The 17173-nt window shown below is 46.0% G+C and overlaps 1 long non-coding RNA gene across 1 annotated transcript; it reads right to left on the bottom strand.

Annotated features, from left to right (window-relative positions):
* Nucleotides 1–8232: 8232 nt before the first annotated feature.
* Nucleotides 8233–17158, bottom strand: LOC309363757. Its single transcript, XR_014165579.1, has 3 exons — nucleotides 16595–17158; nucleotides 12109–12173; nucleotides 8233–8280 (listed from the first exon to the last, which is right to left on the bottom strand). It is a non-coding gene; the product is annotated as an uncharacterized lncRNA (long non-coding RNA).
* Between the last annotated feature and the right edge of the window lie 15 nt (nucleotides 17159–17173).

The raw sequence follows: 17173 nt of genomic DNA, 5'->3' as shown, positions 1-17173 counted from the left end.
GGCTGTGGCATTCTGGACCAGCTGGTTTGAATAGATCAAAACTGCCTGAACCTTATTCATGTAATCATCCTAGCTAATACTTCTGTAGCTGCTATTCCAGGAGGCATTGAAAAATAGCAGGTCTTTTCACATGTAAGCTTAGAGTCTAGTTAGCTTTTGCTGTTGCTTAAAGTGGTTGACAATCTGAGCATTAAACCTACATTGGTCACAAACTGTGTCTTAATTTCAGAAGCCTGCTTTCAATTCTACATTAAAAACAATCATACATTCATACAAATAGGACACGGTTCAAAGGTGATTTAAGTCTTGCCTGAAAACATTCTAAATCTGCAAGTCTGTGGGATCTTTGGCTTAGCTTGGCCTGACTGGTATCAGCTGGGGTGGGACTGGATCAGTCACCCCTGCCTTTCCAGAAAGCTGCCACAGGGTGGTGCTAGAGTAAAGGCAAATGACTGTCACCATTGTGACCCCACCCCCACCCCTCACACAACACCACCATGGATGGTCCTGGTATTTCAGTCTTCTCAAGCTCTAAGAAACTCATTGCAAAACATGTCGTCATTTAAAACAGTTTTAAATCACGACTAGTCAGGCATGGCAGAAAACAAAGGAATGCATCCAGAAATGCCTCACCAGGGATACCAAACACTGTTCTTAAAAGCAGAGGCTCCAGTACTTAACCTTAAAAATTCCTTTCCTGTTCCCTGGGCGGATGAGAGATGAGACAGCCGCCTATAGGAGAGCTTGGAAGGAATGGTTCACAGCACAGCAGCCAACCTGGCAGGGAAGCCTCAGCTGAGCGGGAAGGAAGACTCGACAAGCTTATTAGCAAATGCCCCACGGCTTACAGAGATAAGCATAAAGCAGATGAGTATGGAATTGCCCCATTCTCTGCTCGGCCTGGCCTCATCCCTTGCAAAGATGATAATCAGACTGATTGCATATTCTCCAGTCATTCCTATTTTCTGGGATATCACTGTACTGTCCCTAGTTTTGCCTTTTGGGAATGTATTCGTAACATCTCGTTAGTCTTGTTTCCTGGAGTTCAGGATTCTTACCTCCTTCACTCCCAGGGTCTCTAAAAAATAACTCTTTGAATGGCATGGAGGTAGATCTGCCTGATCTCTCATATACATATATATATGTACAAGGCAGAAAGGTAAAGGTAAAGGACCCCTGGATGGTTAAGTCCAGTCAAAGGCGACTATGGGGTTGTGGCGCTCATCTCACTTTCAGGCCGAGGGAGCCAGCGTTTGTCCACAGACAGTTTTCCAGGTCATGTGGCCAGCATGACTAAACTGCTTCTGGCACAACAGGACACTGTGGCGGAAACCAGAGTGCATGGTAACACCGTTTCCCACCGCAGCGGTACCTATTTATCTACCTGCACTGGTGTGCTTTCGAACTGTTAGGTTGGCAGGAGCTGGGACAGAGCAATGGGAGCTCACCTTGTGGTGAGCTTTGGACCGCCAACCTTCCGATAGGCAAGCCCAAGAGGCTCAGTGGTTTAGACCACAGCGCCACCAGCATCCCTGTACATTTATATACATTTATAAAGGTAAAGGTAAAGGTACCCCTGCCCGTACGGGCCAGTCTTGCCAGACTCTGGGGTTGTGCGCCCATCTCACTCAAGAGGCCAGGGGCCAGCGCTGTCCGGAGACACTTCCGGGTCACGTGGCCAGCGTGACATTGCTGCTCTGGCGAGCCAGAGCCGCACACGGAAACGCCGTTTACCTTCCCGCTGGTAAGCGGTCCCTATTTATCTACTTGCACCCGGAGATGCTTTCGAACTGCTAGGTTGGCAGGCGCTGGGACCGAGCAGCGGGAGCGCACCCCGCCGCAGGGATTCGAACTGCCGACCTTTCGATCGGCAAGTCCTAGGCGCTGAGGCTTTAACCCACAGCGCCACCTGCGTCCCGATATATACATTTATACATGTATATAAATGCACAGGCATGTATATGAGGGTACTGTGTGTAGATGCTGCCATTTCACATCTGGTGAGGCACATTTTGAACTGTTGGTAACAGATTGTAGAATGTGTTTTTGTGTGTGTTTTCCCCTAGCATATTGTTTAATTAAAAGAACAAATGCCTTCCTCAACCCAGTGGAAGTTCACATTGTTCTCCTTTCCCTGAACAGGCACAATCTTGCCTCCACTCCTCCACTCAACAGGCTCTGGGACATTGGTCCAGTTTGTCGTAGTCTGTATTACAGAAGTGTATGGGATTCTTCACAGCAGAATAAGGGACGCGGGTGGTGCTGTGGGTAAAACCTCAGTGCCTAGGACTTGCCGATCGCATGGTCGGCAGTTCGAATCCCCATGGTGGGGTGCGCTCCTGTCGTTTGGTCCCAGCGCCTGCCAACCTAGCAGTTTGAAAGCACCTCCGGGTGCAAGTAGATAAATAGGGACCGCTTACCAGTGGGAAGGTAAACGGCATTCCGTGTGCTGCGCTGGCTCGCCAGATGCAGCTTGTCACACTGGCCTCGTGACCCGGAAGTGTCTGCGGACAGCGCTGGCTCCCGGCCTATAGAGTGAGATGAGCGCACAACCCTAGAGTCTGGCAAGACTGGCCCGAACGGGCAGGGGTACCTTTACCTTTACCTATGGGATTCTTCACAGCAGCCTTTGTTTTGCCAACAGCTGAAAATGCTGTTTACACTTGACTTGAGTCTTCAGCTCTGCTTGAACCTTGGAGTTTTGCTCTTTCAGGGAGAGAGAAATGTGAAATACCTCTTTCATCACAGGTAAATTCTCTGTGCTCAGGACCAGCTTTCTTGAAAGACAGAAACAATGCTATCATCCACAAACCTCAACTTTAGGGAAGGATGTGCAGTTCAGAGAGCAAGTCTGCCTACATACTTGCACGATAAGATAGGAAGTATTACAGTGGTTACAGCTATGAGCCAACCACTCCTTTTGGGAGGAAATTGCTTGTTAATAGTACAGAACGCCTGGCTAATGGAGAGCTGAGTGGTAGGAGATGGTCTTCTGGAACTGGAGATATCTCTCTCTCTCTCTCTCTCTCTCTCTCTCTCTCTCTCTCTCTCTCTCTCTCTCTCTCTCTCGTGTTTAGAAAAATACAGTCATAACAGCTTGAGGATGATGGCATCCCACCTCAAGCTAAGGGAAGGGAATAGGTGTGGGGGGGGAGGTCTCTGAAGATCTGGTGCATGATGGGTAATGGATTTGCTGCCATGTAGGGCAGCCTGCTGTTTGTTCTGCTTGAATGATTATAAATCAAACAAATATTACATAAAATACACCTCAATCCATTTCCAAAGGAAACCAAACCCAGGTAGGGCTTACCCTGAATCGTCTCATTATTTGGACCGTGTGGGGGGCCTGCAGACACATATTTACAAATGAGCTTACGGCCCACTCCTACCGAATTTGGGCACTTGGCTTTCTGTGCATTGTTTCAGTAACTTTCCTAGGAGAGCAAGCCCACCCAGCCTGCTCTATCAGTTGGCCCGCCACCAGCCAGCTTATGCTCTCAACATGCTCCAGCTGTCTTGGCAATTCCATCTAGGGAAAGAAAGTTTAAGCAAACTCTAACCGCATAGTGCACAACTGCACATGGCAACTGCCGAGTGTGTTCAATCGACCGATAGCAGCAAAGCCTCAAAAGTGTATGAGACTGGAAAGGGCTGCGAAGGATGTCGTATGGGGGGCTGCAGTGCAGGGCAGGGGTTGTGATTTTAAGATAATTGCCTCAGAGTGGAAAAGAAGAGGCTTGTTTTCATGGCTGGGGGGGTCGGGGATCCTTTTTCCAGTGTTTAATCACATGCACATGTAGCAGTCTTAATCACTTCACATGAAAACATTTGTAAATCTATTTGATTCAGTGAAGAGGATTAGAGACTTGATCAGTATGCCAATAGCCAGCTAAATAAATGGAACATTTTGAAGACAGCTGCACCCCCCCCCCATCCATTAAGCTCACATTGAAATGCCAATGGCCCCCTTGTTTTCTTTCCGCTCTGGCTTTTGCCACCATCCATCCAAGTAGCCTTCCCCAACCAGCTGCCCTCCAGACTCCAGTCCCTACTGGTCTTGATCCCTGGCCATAGTGGCTTTGACTGGTGCGAATTGAAGGGCATCCATAGGGCAACAGCTTGGGAAATGCCAAACACCTCCTGTTTGACAGAGATGTTACAGTCCAAATTAGAAGACCATGCCTGTGTTTGTGAACGCTTGTGCATGGATATGTGTGCCTGAGTTCCCCAACTGTGGAGGTATAACATGTGCACCTATGCCCTGCCCTTTCACCATAGAAATGCAGTTTATGAAGCTGCACTGCCAGTGCAGCATAAACACTACCCCCAAGTTCAATATACAAGTTCCCATGCACTAAATCCAATTACATTTCATCAGCCTCCCAAGTCCGCTGGAACAAAGCTCTTGCTGTTTAGAGAATGGCCATATGGGGGCATGAAGATCGCAAGCTTTCCTGCTGCCCCTCCCTTCAACTTCCTGGCCTCCCCCCTCCGTTCCTCCTCCTCCTCCTCCTCCCTGCCCCCCAACCAGTAAATAGCCTTCACATTGTGTCATAGGCACTCTCTGCACAAGTCCATATTTGCACAATGCTAGCAACTCACAGGCCACTGCAGCCTAAAGGGCTTATTTTAAGCTTGTTGGAAAAGAACATTGTTTGGTGGGAATTAAACTCTCGGTTCTCAAAAAAGGGCAAAATGAAAAGGGACTAATTCTACTGACTCCTTGGGTTGCATAAACATGGAGACGAGTCCCATCTGGAGAGAGGGCAGGGGAGAATTTTCTTGCTGGCACCCAGCAGAGGTCAATGTCCTCTCTTGGACATTCATCAGGAGTGTCAGTAGGACAGGAAGGGAGGCCAGTTCCCAATCCCTGGATGGCTTCTCCCATGTGATTTCCAATGGGATTTAGAATTTCTGTGCCTCTTTAATGCATAAAATAATGAATGCGGACAGAACTGTAAGCATTCTTTTGTTGTAGCATGGAACCTGCACATTTGTTCTTCCCCTGTGCCAGCAGCCCAGCAACTAGTGTCTGGGTGCATAGCAAGCAAGACTTGTGAGTTCCACCAGCCCTCCTTTCCCAGTCTGTGCCCAGAGCCAGATAGCATTTGTCATAGAAGTACTATGTCATCATCAGCCACAGCACTCATCCAAGAAGTGAACATGATGTCTTGGGTGATGGAGAAATGTTTTTCTGCCTCTCTCATAATACTAGAACTTGGGGACATCCAATGAAGCTGAACGTTGGAAGATTTGGGAGAGACAAAATAAAGTACTTCTTCACCCAGCATGTAGTTAAACTATGGAACTGGCTCCTAAAAGTTGTAGTGGTGGTGGGCCCCATCTTGGATGTTCTTAAAAGAGCATTAGACCATTCATGGCTACTAGCCAGGATGTCTGTGCTCTACCTCCAATGATAGAGCCAGGATGTCTCTAAATACCAGTTGCTGGGAACTTGAGAGAGTGTTGTTCTGCTTGTGGAAGTCCCATAGACATCTTGTTGGCCGCTGTGGGAACAGGATGCTGAACTGGAGAAACTTTTGCCTGATCTAGCAGGACTCTTCTTATGTTTATACTAGTGGCATAGTGTGGTGGTAGGGACATAGGGGTGGTTGCCCTGGGTGCAAAATTGTTAGGGGCACAAAATTTCAACACCCAATGTTGCCTCAATTCAGCTGTGCACTTCCATTGCTGGGCTCTGTTGAAAACAGCTTTCCCATGAGAGCCAGGAAGTGACTTCTTCAGGCAACGGAATGACTATTATTTTACTTATTTCTGCGGCTGCAATCTCCCAGGTGATGCAGTTGCCATTAGGCAGTTGAATGTGCATACGTACTCCATCCTTTTCTCTCCCTCCCACACAATCCTAGGCACTGGCAACCCATGCTATGCCAATGGTCTTTGCAGAATTTCCACGTTTCTCACTACTTCTCACTGTCTTCACTGCTATTGCTGGACTCCTTGTCCTGTGAAGTACACCCACCCACCCACCCGGTGATGCTTTGATGATTGGTAAAAGCATTTTTATTCTGACAGTTTTTGCCAGCTAAGCATGGGCTGTATTTAAGGCCATGTTTTATCTGTGGCCTCTGCCTTTGTTGTATTTTTAATGCTGCATTTCTGATGCAGTTTTATGGTGCAATGGGTTTTTGGGACACAGAGGATTTTAAATTGCTGTCAGCTGCCTTGAGTAGCGCACGGTGATTGATATAAATCAATAAATAAGTCTGGCATGCTAACCACTGGACCAAAAGGCTGTGGACACCACCAAGAGGCATGTGGGAGCCTTATGAGGCAATCTCAGTCTCTCTGCTCTGCTGTGCACCCCCAGCTGTCCCTGGTCTTCTTGACATGACCCATTCCTCCTCACACCTGGCAATGCATTAAGAACACACAAATCTGCGTATGAAGTTCTTGGAAGAAATATGACGTTCCTTGTCAATAAACAGTGTATTAGCGAAGTGGGGATTGGAGGAGAGCAATGGTGAATCCAGGCGTCGTGTATATCCTGCTGCTGCAGCCTGAGCACATTTATCACTGCTGTTTACATCACCCTTACATGTTCCAGATGCACAGGTTTCTTGCTAACAGCCATTTTGTTCTTCCTTTCTGTGTGTCTTTGTTTCTAGTTCCTTGATCCCAAGCACCTGGTGGGAAATTAGCCAGTGTGAATGATTGCACACAGAAACTTCCGTCCTGCTTCCTGCATCTCCTGGCCTCCTGTCCCCAACCACACCCCATGTTACTCGCAGCTGCCAAGGAAAACTGTGATACAATGCTTGCTTGTAGGAAGCATAAGATGTGCATAAGCGAGCACCAATAATGGGGTCGCCTTGCACACAACCCATGTCTAAAGTCATAAGATGCTGCCTCGTACCTGGTGAATCCATCTACACCTGTATTGTTTACTGGGTAGCCAACACAGGGTCTTCCAGGTTTTCATGGGCTCCAGTTTCTATTAGCCTCAGCTTTCATAGCCAATGGTTAGGGATGTTGGGTGCTGTAGTCCAGCAACATCTGGAGGGCACCACATTGGGTACCTGTGTCTGGCAGCAGAACCTCTCTCCAGAGGTTCAGGCAGGGATCATTCAATGCCCCATCAAGTCATGCTTTGTGGAATCAGTTTCAGTTTTTTGCAATTTTTGCAGATGATGCTGTGCTTGTGAGCATGCATCCAATGATTTCTCCTCTTGACCCTTGCCCTTCATGACCAATGAAAACTAGCTGGGTTGGGGGCATGCCTGGGTGGATTCAAGGTGGGGTTAATGCATATTTCCATGAGGTGGTGGTGCCAGCTGCCTTGAAGGAGATGAGTGGAAAAACCCTCCCTGGATCCAATAGTATATAACAGCTGCTACTCCTTTGCAGATATTCCCTTCGGGGGCAAAGGTACTGCAGAGTGTCATGGCCATGCAGCTGCAGCATTCCCGGGGGACCCTGGGCTGAATTCAACCATCTCACCTAACCCTTCCAGAGCATCCTTTCCATGCCAGTGCTCCCTGTGTGGTTTAACATTTGTTTCCAAAGGAAGATAGGCACCACCTACATCACTCAGCAATAAAATACAATTAAAAGGGATATGTGTGACATCCTGAAATCCAGCTGCCACAGGAATCAGAGTTGACTAGGCCCTGATGTTCAGACAGCTAGAAGATTTCAAAATTGCCAATCTCCATAATGTTCCTGAAACAAATTAGGCTGGCAAGCAATATTGTGAAACCTGGTCCATAGGTATTTGTTTTGTGTGCACATAGGGAAATGGTCCAGACTATGTCTCCCTTCTCCTTTTGAAGTTGCAGTTTGATTTGCTCAGAAATAATGGCTTGGAAGCCTGTGAATTATCACTGTCGCTGCAGAAATACAGGATGGGGGTTGTACTTCCTTTGATGATCTTTATCAAAGATCAAATAGATGAGGACACAAGCAAGCATGCACAGCTGTAGACTTGTCTACAAAAGTGTAGCTCAAGTACAGTTCAGGAGGCAGTGTAATTTTGTATCCTCTCCTTGAGTCAGGGATGGGAAACTTCAGGCCAAATCAACAGGACTTGGCAGATTGTACTAACTTCATATAGTCATTTGTCTTCTTCTTCTTCTTCTTCTTCTTCTTCTTCTTCTTCTTCTTCTTCTTCTTCTTCTTCTTCTTCTTCTTCTTCTAGCAAGAAAGACAATACCATGGAAACATGGTTCCCATTTATCATGATGTCTCAACCAGACTTGACCCACCTCAGAGCCACCAGCAATTTCATCTGACCTTCCAAGGACTTGGCAATCACCATGTCTTTGTTCAAAAGAAATGTTGTTGTTGTTGTCGTCTGTTTTTATTTAAATCTGTATACCACCCTTTATCCAAAGACCCAGGGTGCTTCACAACAGAAAAATACCATCCTTTTCTCCTGGGACACCTTTGGCTTGATGGGTCAGCTCACAAGTTACACATGTCTCTTGTAGGCCTTGTGGGCATTTCGAGCTTTGCTTTCAAACCAGTCTAAACAAAGCCCTCAGATCCTTCCCTAATTGGTCCTGTCTGCCCAGTGGAGCTTGGCCACACCCTGAGCAAGGCCAGCCAAGACTGACTGCAGAAAGATTTTACGGCTCCCAAAACCCTAACATTTACTTCTATGCCTGTACCTGGCACTCACTTCAAACCATTAAGTTGTCACCCAGGGATTTCTGAGATGGATTGTTAAGCTCCCCTCTTAGTCATCTTCTGCCAAAACAAATCACACTGTCTCTTGGGGAACGGGTTGCAGCTAATGGACCTAGACACACTCTGCACCCAACTTGCCCAGCCATTTCAAAGAACTAGAGGGCAATGTTTGACAACTGCCCTATTAGGCAAACCCCTCGAGGAATCTTCCTCCGGAGCAGTCCTATTGACTGGTGGTCTCAACACTAGCACAAGAAACCCTTTCCGTGCATGGCTGTGACTATGCATATGGGGGGGGGGGTCATATTGGCTCAAAACCAGGATAAACTGAGTTGTCTCATTACTAAGGTAAGCCTTGTTATCCTGCCCAGCAGTTGGGCTGGCAAGCTTGTTTTCTCCTACTTCAGAGGGTAGGACCAAACCAATGAATTAAAGAGATGAAAAAGGAGATTCCGACTAAACATCTGGAGGAACTTTCTGACAGTAAGAGCTGTTTGATAGTGGAACGGACTTCCTCAGAAGCTGGTGGACTCTTTCACTGGAGGTTTTTAAGCAGAGGTTGGACAGTCGTCTGTCATGGATGCTTTACTTGAGATTCCCACATTGCAGAGGGTTGGACTAGATAACCCTGGAGGTCCCTTCCAACTCCAATGTTCTATGATTCTACGGTATTTAAGGCTTGTAGTCAATAACAGTGGTGTGAAAGACCTATAGGAAATTGACAAGGGCAAATCTCATCCACCACCCATGTTTGTGCTGCAATAAAGAGATGACCAAACTTTTTAAGCCGACTTAACACTCTAGGTGTGTGTGCGCGTGCAGATTCAATTTAGTATAAAACTCAGCCACAGTCATGTTCTGAATGTGACCTTGCAAGGGTGTGTTGACCTTGCTGCACTCATTAATCATGCCATTCGCCACTCATTTAATCTTGGCAGCTCATGCAATTATTATTATTATTGCTATTATTTTAAAAGGGAAGCCAGATTCTTGTTTCAGCTGCTTCAGGTAATATATGGGCCAAGAAACTCCAGCTTATCGCTAAACAATCCCCCCTCAGCCAGTGTTACGTGGCTGGTTCAGGCGCTGCAATTGTAATGTGTTTGTACAATGACTCGGAGCTACAAGAAGGAGGCTTTCCTTATCAGGGCCTGTGGTTTCTGTCTGGGTTCACAGGACCGATGTGCGTGCACAGACACAGACGTATCCTGTGCTTGGTTCTCCTCTCTCAGAAGCTTGCCCTGGTACATTGAAAACAAGCCTACTGCCTATGTCTGCTCATACACAAAAACATGTTGGGGAAGGAATAACATTTCACATTTTGTAACTGCTGTTGAATATAGCATGCTGGGGGAAAATTCTGAACCAGCAGCTCTGGAGACAGATGTACACTAAATTAAATAGCAAGGTGGACACAATAAGAATAACTTGCCCTGTATTCAGTGACTTGTCCAAAATAAGATAACTGTGTTTCAGTCTTTATAAAGCAGCATTGGCTATATTTCCTTATTAGGCCTGTGTGTGTAAACTTAAGTGAATGGAAGCACTTCCTCCAGTAGAATCTTCTCTAAGTACTAGTTGTATGATCTACCTGGAACAGGGATGGGGAACTTGTGGCCCTCCAGATGTTATTGGACTGACCATTGGCCATGCTGCCTGGGGTTGGCGGGAGTTGGAGCCAGCCAACATCTGGAAGGCCAGTTTCTCCACCACTGGCTTAGAAGGTACCATTTCTTTGCTAGGCTATAGGGAAAGTCTATTCACCCTTAGGGGAATGCATAGCAATTCTCTAACAGGTAGCCAAGCTCCAAAGCTACCCAGTAATATAACTTAGGAAGGATGATGACAGGGCACCTTGCCACAAGCACAACTTGGGAAAGGATGCAAAACAAACTTTCCGCCTTCAATCATATTAAAATAATGCCGTGACATTTCAAGTTTGGAATAATTAAGTATGTTGTCAAGGTGGTAGATGAAAGGACAGGTGTTAACTGGCAGAGCCATGTCATGAAGGCAGACGGCCAGGAACCTTCACAGTTTCTGATTGGCCCTGCCTAATGCACTGAAACATGTTCAGACACCACTAGCTGAGGAGGTCAGAATCAGATGCATATGGCTCTCCAGCACTGGGCAGGAGCAACTAGCAGGCTTTTTGCATTACAGCTTCTGAGCCAACTCACAGCAGGAGCAGACTGTCTGAGCATGAGGGCTTGACATTCCAGCAGCAGTAGCAGCGCCCCTCAAGATACACAACCATTCGGGAAGCTTATCGTTAGGAGTAATGCTTCACTTTGACAGGACTGGAGAGGAAGGCCAAAGGAGACAGACTTAAACCAGACCCATAAAGAGCAAACATGGTCCACCTTGGTCTTATCTCAATGGCAGCTTCTTGTCTTCCTGGTACAGAACTGGAAGGCATCACCAGGAAACACAGACACATTTCCCTCCAGATTTCTCCTCTCCATGGGAAGCCTAGTAAACCAGCTGTGCAGACTTAGGGACCGAAGAGGTCACACAGCTCCTTGTCAGCCATGCTGAATGATGGAGACCATCATGGTGAATGGTGGGAACCAACAGAAAGCCAGGGGCTTCACAGATCCCAAGCTCTGCTCTGCCATTCCACCTTTCTGAAGGCAAGTTTTATTTCAGGTATATTCTGCAACTATGCTATTGACACAATAATAGTGCACTAGTGGTGGATTTACTCTGCTTCCTTGGTTGTTCTGTGATATCTTCCCAATGCTACCACATCATTGTTGTCTGAAGGGGCTAGAGCGCAACAGAAGTGGGACACGCATAAACACACAACCCTGGACATTTGTGGTATGAAAAGTTACAGGACCATAGCAGGATGTTATAGGATATACACTGACTGGAAATGAAGCAATGTGACAGCCACAAAACTTTTACAGGCGCAAATAGTATTGAAAGTGGAATCATATGTGACTGTCCTGATAATATCATGAGACCAAAAATCATGAATGCACAATAAAAAGGGATGTCTTCAGAGGCCCTACTCTTAAAAATGGCTGTACAATCATCTCCATTGCCCAAAATGGTCAAAAATTGAGGACCCCTCTCTCTCTGTTCCAAAGCCTGTGTCCACATCAATTGTTGCAAGACTCTTTTGGTTGAAAGAACCAAACAACTTCTTATGGGATCCAGGAACTGGGAGTGATAAAACATGCCTGGATTTCAAACTGAAAGCTGTTCATAGGCAACCACAATCAAGTCAGGAAGATTAATGGTTATGGAGGCAGGAGGAGAGACAATCACGGTTGATGGAGACACCAAGCCCAGATGGATTACAATAGAGTTTTGTTCTGGTACATTTGTGTAGAAACAAAATTCTAAAAAATGAACTCTGTTGAAATTCTTCTTCACTCAGAATGTTTTGTTTTATTTTACACAGTTGCAATAGGACAAGGGCTGTAAAGATAGTAACATCCTAAACATTACCTTATTAAGTCTTCTTGGAAACAGAGGGCATGGCCCTGTCGGGTCATGGAACAAGATTTTAGCATCTAGTGAGCAAACAAGAGGGAACACTACATTTTTCACTTCATTTTAGAAATCGAGTTACTAATTATAGAAGGTATTTAATGGCACAGTATATTTGTGTTTCTGCTAGCACCAGCCCATCACTGTAAGAAGTGGTCTGACTGGGTGACTTGAGTAGGTGAAACAGGGCAGATACAAGAACGAGATGGGAACAGAAACCTCCACTGCAGAGAAGCATGTTGTAAAGAACAGAAAAGAGCTGCGTTGAGATTTTAAAGGCTCTGGCTGAAATTGGCTGTAGCTCAGTCGCAGAGCCTCAGCCTTGCAGGAAGAAGGTCCCAGGTTCAACTGCTGGCATCTCTAGGTAAGCCTAGGAATGTCCCAGTGCCTGGAACCTTAGAGAAGCGGCTGCCAATATCGAGCTAGATGGATGAATGCTCTGACTCAGTACAAAGCAGCTTCCTGCGTTCCTCCATTTGCCACCCACTTACGTGATGACTGCGGGCCAATGCTCTTGGAAGACTTTACCTCCCTGAGACTGACGTCTCCTACTCTGCAACAACCATGATAGCATGAATTGTGAATTTTTTGAGCAGAATGGGCACAGCTTAAGCAAAAGTAAAGAGAGTGTTCAGCTGTTGCTTGGATTCGCCATCTAGGTTCATTGCACTTCTTTGTGCTCTTGTCACACACTTTCCTCTGTTCCTTTTGCTCAGCTGCTTTCATTTATGTCCCTCATCCATTTGGCAGCCCTAATAAGATCTGGTATTGATTGAGGGCTGGTCCAGACTTCCTTTTGCACTGCACTCTCCAGGCACAGGCCCGTGGTATAAAACTCTGTGTCCGAGCAGCTTTTGTTCTTTTGGCCCCGGTGCTTTCCCTGGGAAAATCTGCATTTTACCACTGAATTGGAGCAAATGGCAATCTGCAGAAAACCTAATTGCCATTTGCTCTGATTCAGCAGTAAAATGCTCAGACAGGGCACTTTCAAGGCCAGAGATGTGCCTAAAAAAATAGCACAAAAGACAGTCTGGAAGAGCCCTGAGACAAGTGCCTGAACCAAACCCCAAAGAAGCAAGAGGTCTGACCCCTGCAAAACCTTGTCTGACCACAGTTTGGTATCATTGCATGCCACACGCAGACATGAGAGATAGAGAGATAGAGAGATAGAGAGATAGAGAGATAGAGAGAGAGAGAGAGAGAACGCACAAAGGGAATTGTAGCTTGGAGCCAGCAATTTCTCTCACAGTTGTAGATATACTTTTTCCAGGACAATGACTGACTGGTAGAAACGTAGATGGGTATGTCACACAAAGCATAAGCATCAAATTTGGTCTAATAATGGGCTGCTTAGTACTTTCAACCAAAACAGCACGGCAGCAATTGATGTGGTTGCAAATTTCAGAGAAGGGAGGGGGCAATTCCTCAATCCTTGACTATTTGGGGCAATAGAGATGTTTTACAGTTATTTCCAAGAGCTAGCATGAATGGTAGAGTAGAGCATTGCATCTATGAACCCCATGGCATTCTAGAAAAACTGATAGTGAGGCCCATACCAGGAAATTCAGGTTTGAGCAATTAAAGTAGATTAAAGTGCTCTGACACCCTTGCACAAGTCACCTTTAAAAAAGAAACAGACTTTTTGCAGTTAGGAAAGTGAAGGTGAAATCGTACAGTTGCAAGGGACCCTGGAGATCATCTAGTTAACCCCTTGCAATACAAGAATACGCAGCCATCTCATACAGGGATTCAATCTACAACCTTGACGTTATCATGCATTGAAACATGTGGGATGAACGTATAAACACTCTGAAAATTAATCAGAGTAAATGCTCAGCAAAGCCTGGATATAATTTAAAATCCTTGTAAACTTTGTGCAAACCAATCAGGAAGAATGCTCAGCAAATAAGTCATCTAAAAGAAGCCCTTAAGGGCTTTTTCTGGACTCCATAATGCCCAGGGAAGTATGTTAAGGATTCCTGAAGGTATTGGGAAGGGTGTAAACAAGCCAGTTTTTTTGGAACAGGCTGCCTTCTCCCTTGGACCGGTGGGATTTCTCTAAAGGATATTGGCTGTTTTAAAAGGCCTGTATTTCCAAGAAAAATGTAGCCGTGGCCATAATAATCCATCCCTAATTCCTGAGATTCCACTGTGTGAAATAGTCTCATGCCTTCAAAGGAGCTGCAGACCGTTCCAGTATCTGTGCTACGAACTCATGGCAAGTTGTTATTTGCTGGAACAGAGATCCTTGTGGATCTCAGCGGATTAACTGCCCTGCCCTGCACGCATCATGCTAGGCTATCACACACCATGTGTGCTCCTAATATCAGGCTTAGGATTTGAAAACCAAGCACGTTATTTTCCCCAGCTACCTTTGCACTGCAGTTGAGGAGCAAAGCCCCTCATCTCTAGGTACAGAATTGCTAAGGATTCCCTTGAATGTGAAAATGTGCTTTTGGAATGGCTGTGCAAAAGGCATCAGCTCAAGACACTAGATATTTTGTTCTATACCCCCAAGGTTGCCACCTTGGGGAGGGGGGCTATATTTGTCTTCATGATGCTCTCCACCTGGCAAGCCAATGCCATACAAGGTGTGTGGAGGGCAGGGGGGTCAATAATCACTCCTATTTTTAGCAACACATCTCTGGAAAATGAATCAGCTACCTGGAGAGCGGTAACTAAAAACAGATGATTAACCCCTTGACATATGTGCCTCATTACCTGCTAGGGAGCACCAGGAAGACAAAAATAAGCCCAGTGCTGCTGTGCAAAGGCAACCCAGATCAACGCATAACTTAGCCAAGTTATAAAACAGAGGTGGAAAATCTGTGCCCTGAACTATACAAGAAATCATTTCTTCTGCTCTTTGTCTTATTCCTCATGCAAAAGCCGTGCTCTTCCGTGACAGCCATTATTATGTACTGTGAGTGCTTTTTGGAAAGGAAGGCAACAGCACCAGGGGGAGCAGCCGATTCCTATATGTGGGATTTTCACAGACATTCCTGTGATCAGAAGAACAAGGTGAACGAAAGCACAAGGAACTGCTGATCCAGAGTTCCTATAACCTTAATGCCTTTCATGGGTTTTCAGTTGGCTGGTAATTAAATCATCCTGAGTGCAAACCCTACCATACATGGGCTCATGTTTCCCATCCGTACATGATTGAGTTTTGTGTTTCTCTCCTCAAATGCAACAGGGGCGAGCAACCAGAAACCATATCTGCTGTACTGGCTTCTTTGTTAGCAGGAGGAACTGTCAGGACTGACCTTTGCCTATTAACCTCCTGAGCAGAAAGAACTAAGTTGCCAGCTTCTATCCCATTATCCTTGACTACATCCCTGGTCAACATCTACCTCCTCTGAAGGTACAGGGAAGCATATGAAGCTGCCCTTCTCCTGAGTTTGACCATTGGTCCATCTAGTGCAGTACTGCCAGCACTGATTGGCAGTGCTGATTGGCTATGAAAGTACATAGGTAGGAACATAGGAAGTTGCCTTATACAAAGTCAGACCCCTGGTCCATCTAGCTCCATATTACCTACACTGACTGGCAGCAGCTTTCAAGGGTTTCAGTTCACAGCCCTACCTGAAGATGCTGGGGATTAAACCTGGGACCTTCAGCATGCAAAGCAAGATGCTCTACCACTGAACTATGGCCCTGCCCCTAATATGACCTTTAATGGCACTCAAAGATGCTACCAGAGGCAGCTGTATCACCTTGTCTAATGACATCCAAGGTCAGAACCTGTGCAGGTAGGGAGGATGAGAGAACCACCACAACAAAGATTACCCCACTGCGGTACTTGCAAGTCTCTCAGCAGGAGGATTCTAGGCTTAATAGTGTGGCACCCATTAGCCTCATGACTAAGTTCTCAAAGGAGAACATTTCCCATAAAAATTGACCCAGTGCATCCACACCATACCTTTAAAGCACATGGCTTCCCCCAAGGAATCCTGCAAACTGTAGCATGTTAAGGGTGCTGGGAATTATGGCTCTGTGGGGGATAAACTACTGTTCACAGGATTCTTTGGGCCAAGACATGTGTTCTAAACACATGGTGTGGGTGCCAGCCTCTCTGTCTTATTTCTCCAGACCAGGATCAATTCACAAACCCTGGTGTGTCCTTTGTCTCCAAGAATGGTGTCCATGAAGACACAGATGCAAAGCTAATGCAGTTTTTTAGCTTGGCCCTGAGTAGGCACAAAGGTCTCCTGGCCACAGGCTTGCCCCACTATAGTGAGTGGCATTGTATTTCTAATTCCTTCTAAATGTGCATCAGCATATGCAAATTGTGTCCCTTTTTGGGTGATGCAGTTCCTTTTATTAGGAAATGTGTGTGTGGCAACGGGGTGTAGAAAGGAACACAAGGATGCTATTTGACATGTGCCATTAAACATTTCAGGGAAGACAGAATGAACACACAGGAAGGGTGTGTGGCTTCTACCTGTGACTTGACAACTGCTCAAACAAAAGTCTCCCTCTGGCCTGCACAACCTGGAGTCTGATCATGGAGGTGGATGTGACAAGGCTGTCAACAGATATAAGTATAGCCGTGGCTGTGGGGGAAGAAAACTAACCTTATATTGTTTGGTTGCAAAGTCAGCCATAAAAATTACTTTCCATTTAATTTACTGTACTCATGGCCCCCAGCCAAAATGGAAGATAACCAGAGGTTACACAGAAAAGCATGGTGTTCCTGGAAAGTGCCTTTCTATAGAAGGAAAAGACCCAGGCCTTGGATATATGCAAGAAAGATTTCCAATAATCTCATTCTCTATCCTTACAAAGCTCCATCCAACTGGGTTGAATAGGGCACCTGGTCATATCAAAAGCAGGCAATTCACCATACCATATTTCTCTGTGTGTCATATACAGAAAGACAGAGAGGGAGGGATAATCTTGGTGTAGTCATCTGCCCAGACACCCTTTTCAGCCTGGTCAGATGAAGCTTTTCAAAGTAATGAAAATCACAAGATAGATTAAGTCAGGCCAGGGAACATCTCGAGATCTCTTCCAACTCCCC

Source organism: Podarcis melisellensis (assembly GCF_964234715.1).
Source record: "Podarcis melisellensis genome assembly, chromosome: 2".
Taxonomy (NCBI): domain Eukaryota; kingdom Metazoa; phylum Chordata; class Lepidosauria; order Squamata; family Lacertidae; genus Podarcis; species Podarcis melisellensis.
The sequence above is the reverse complement of the archived record's forward strand: the minus strand, read 5'-3'. Positions and strand labels throughout refer to the sequence as shown.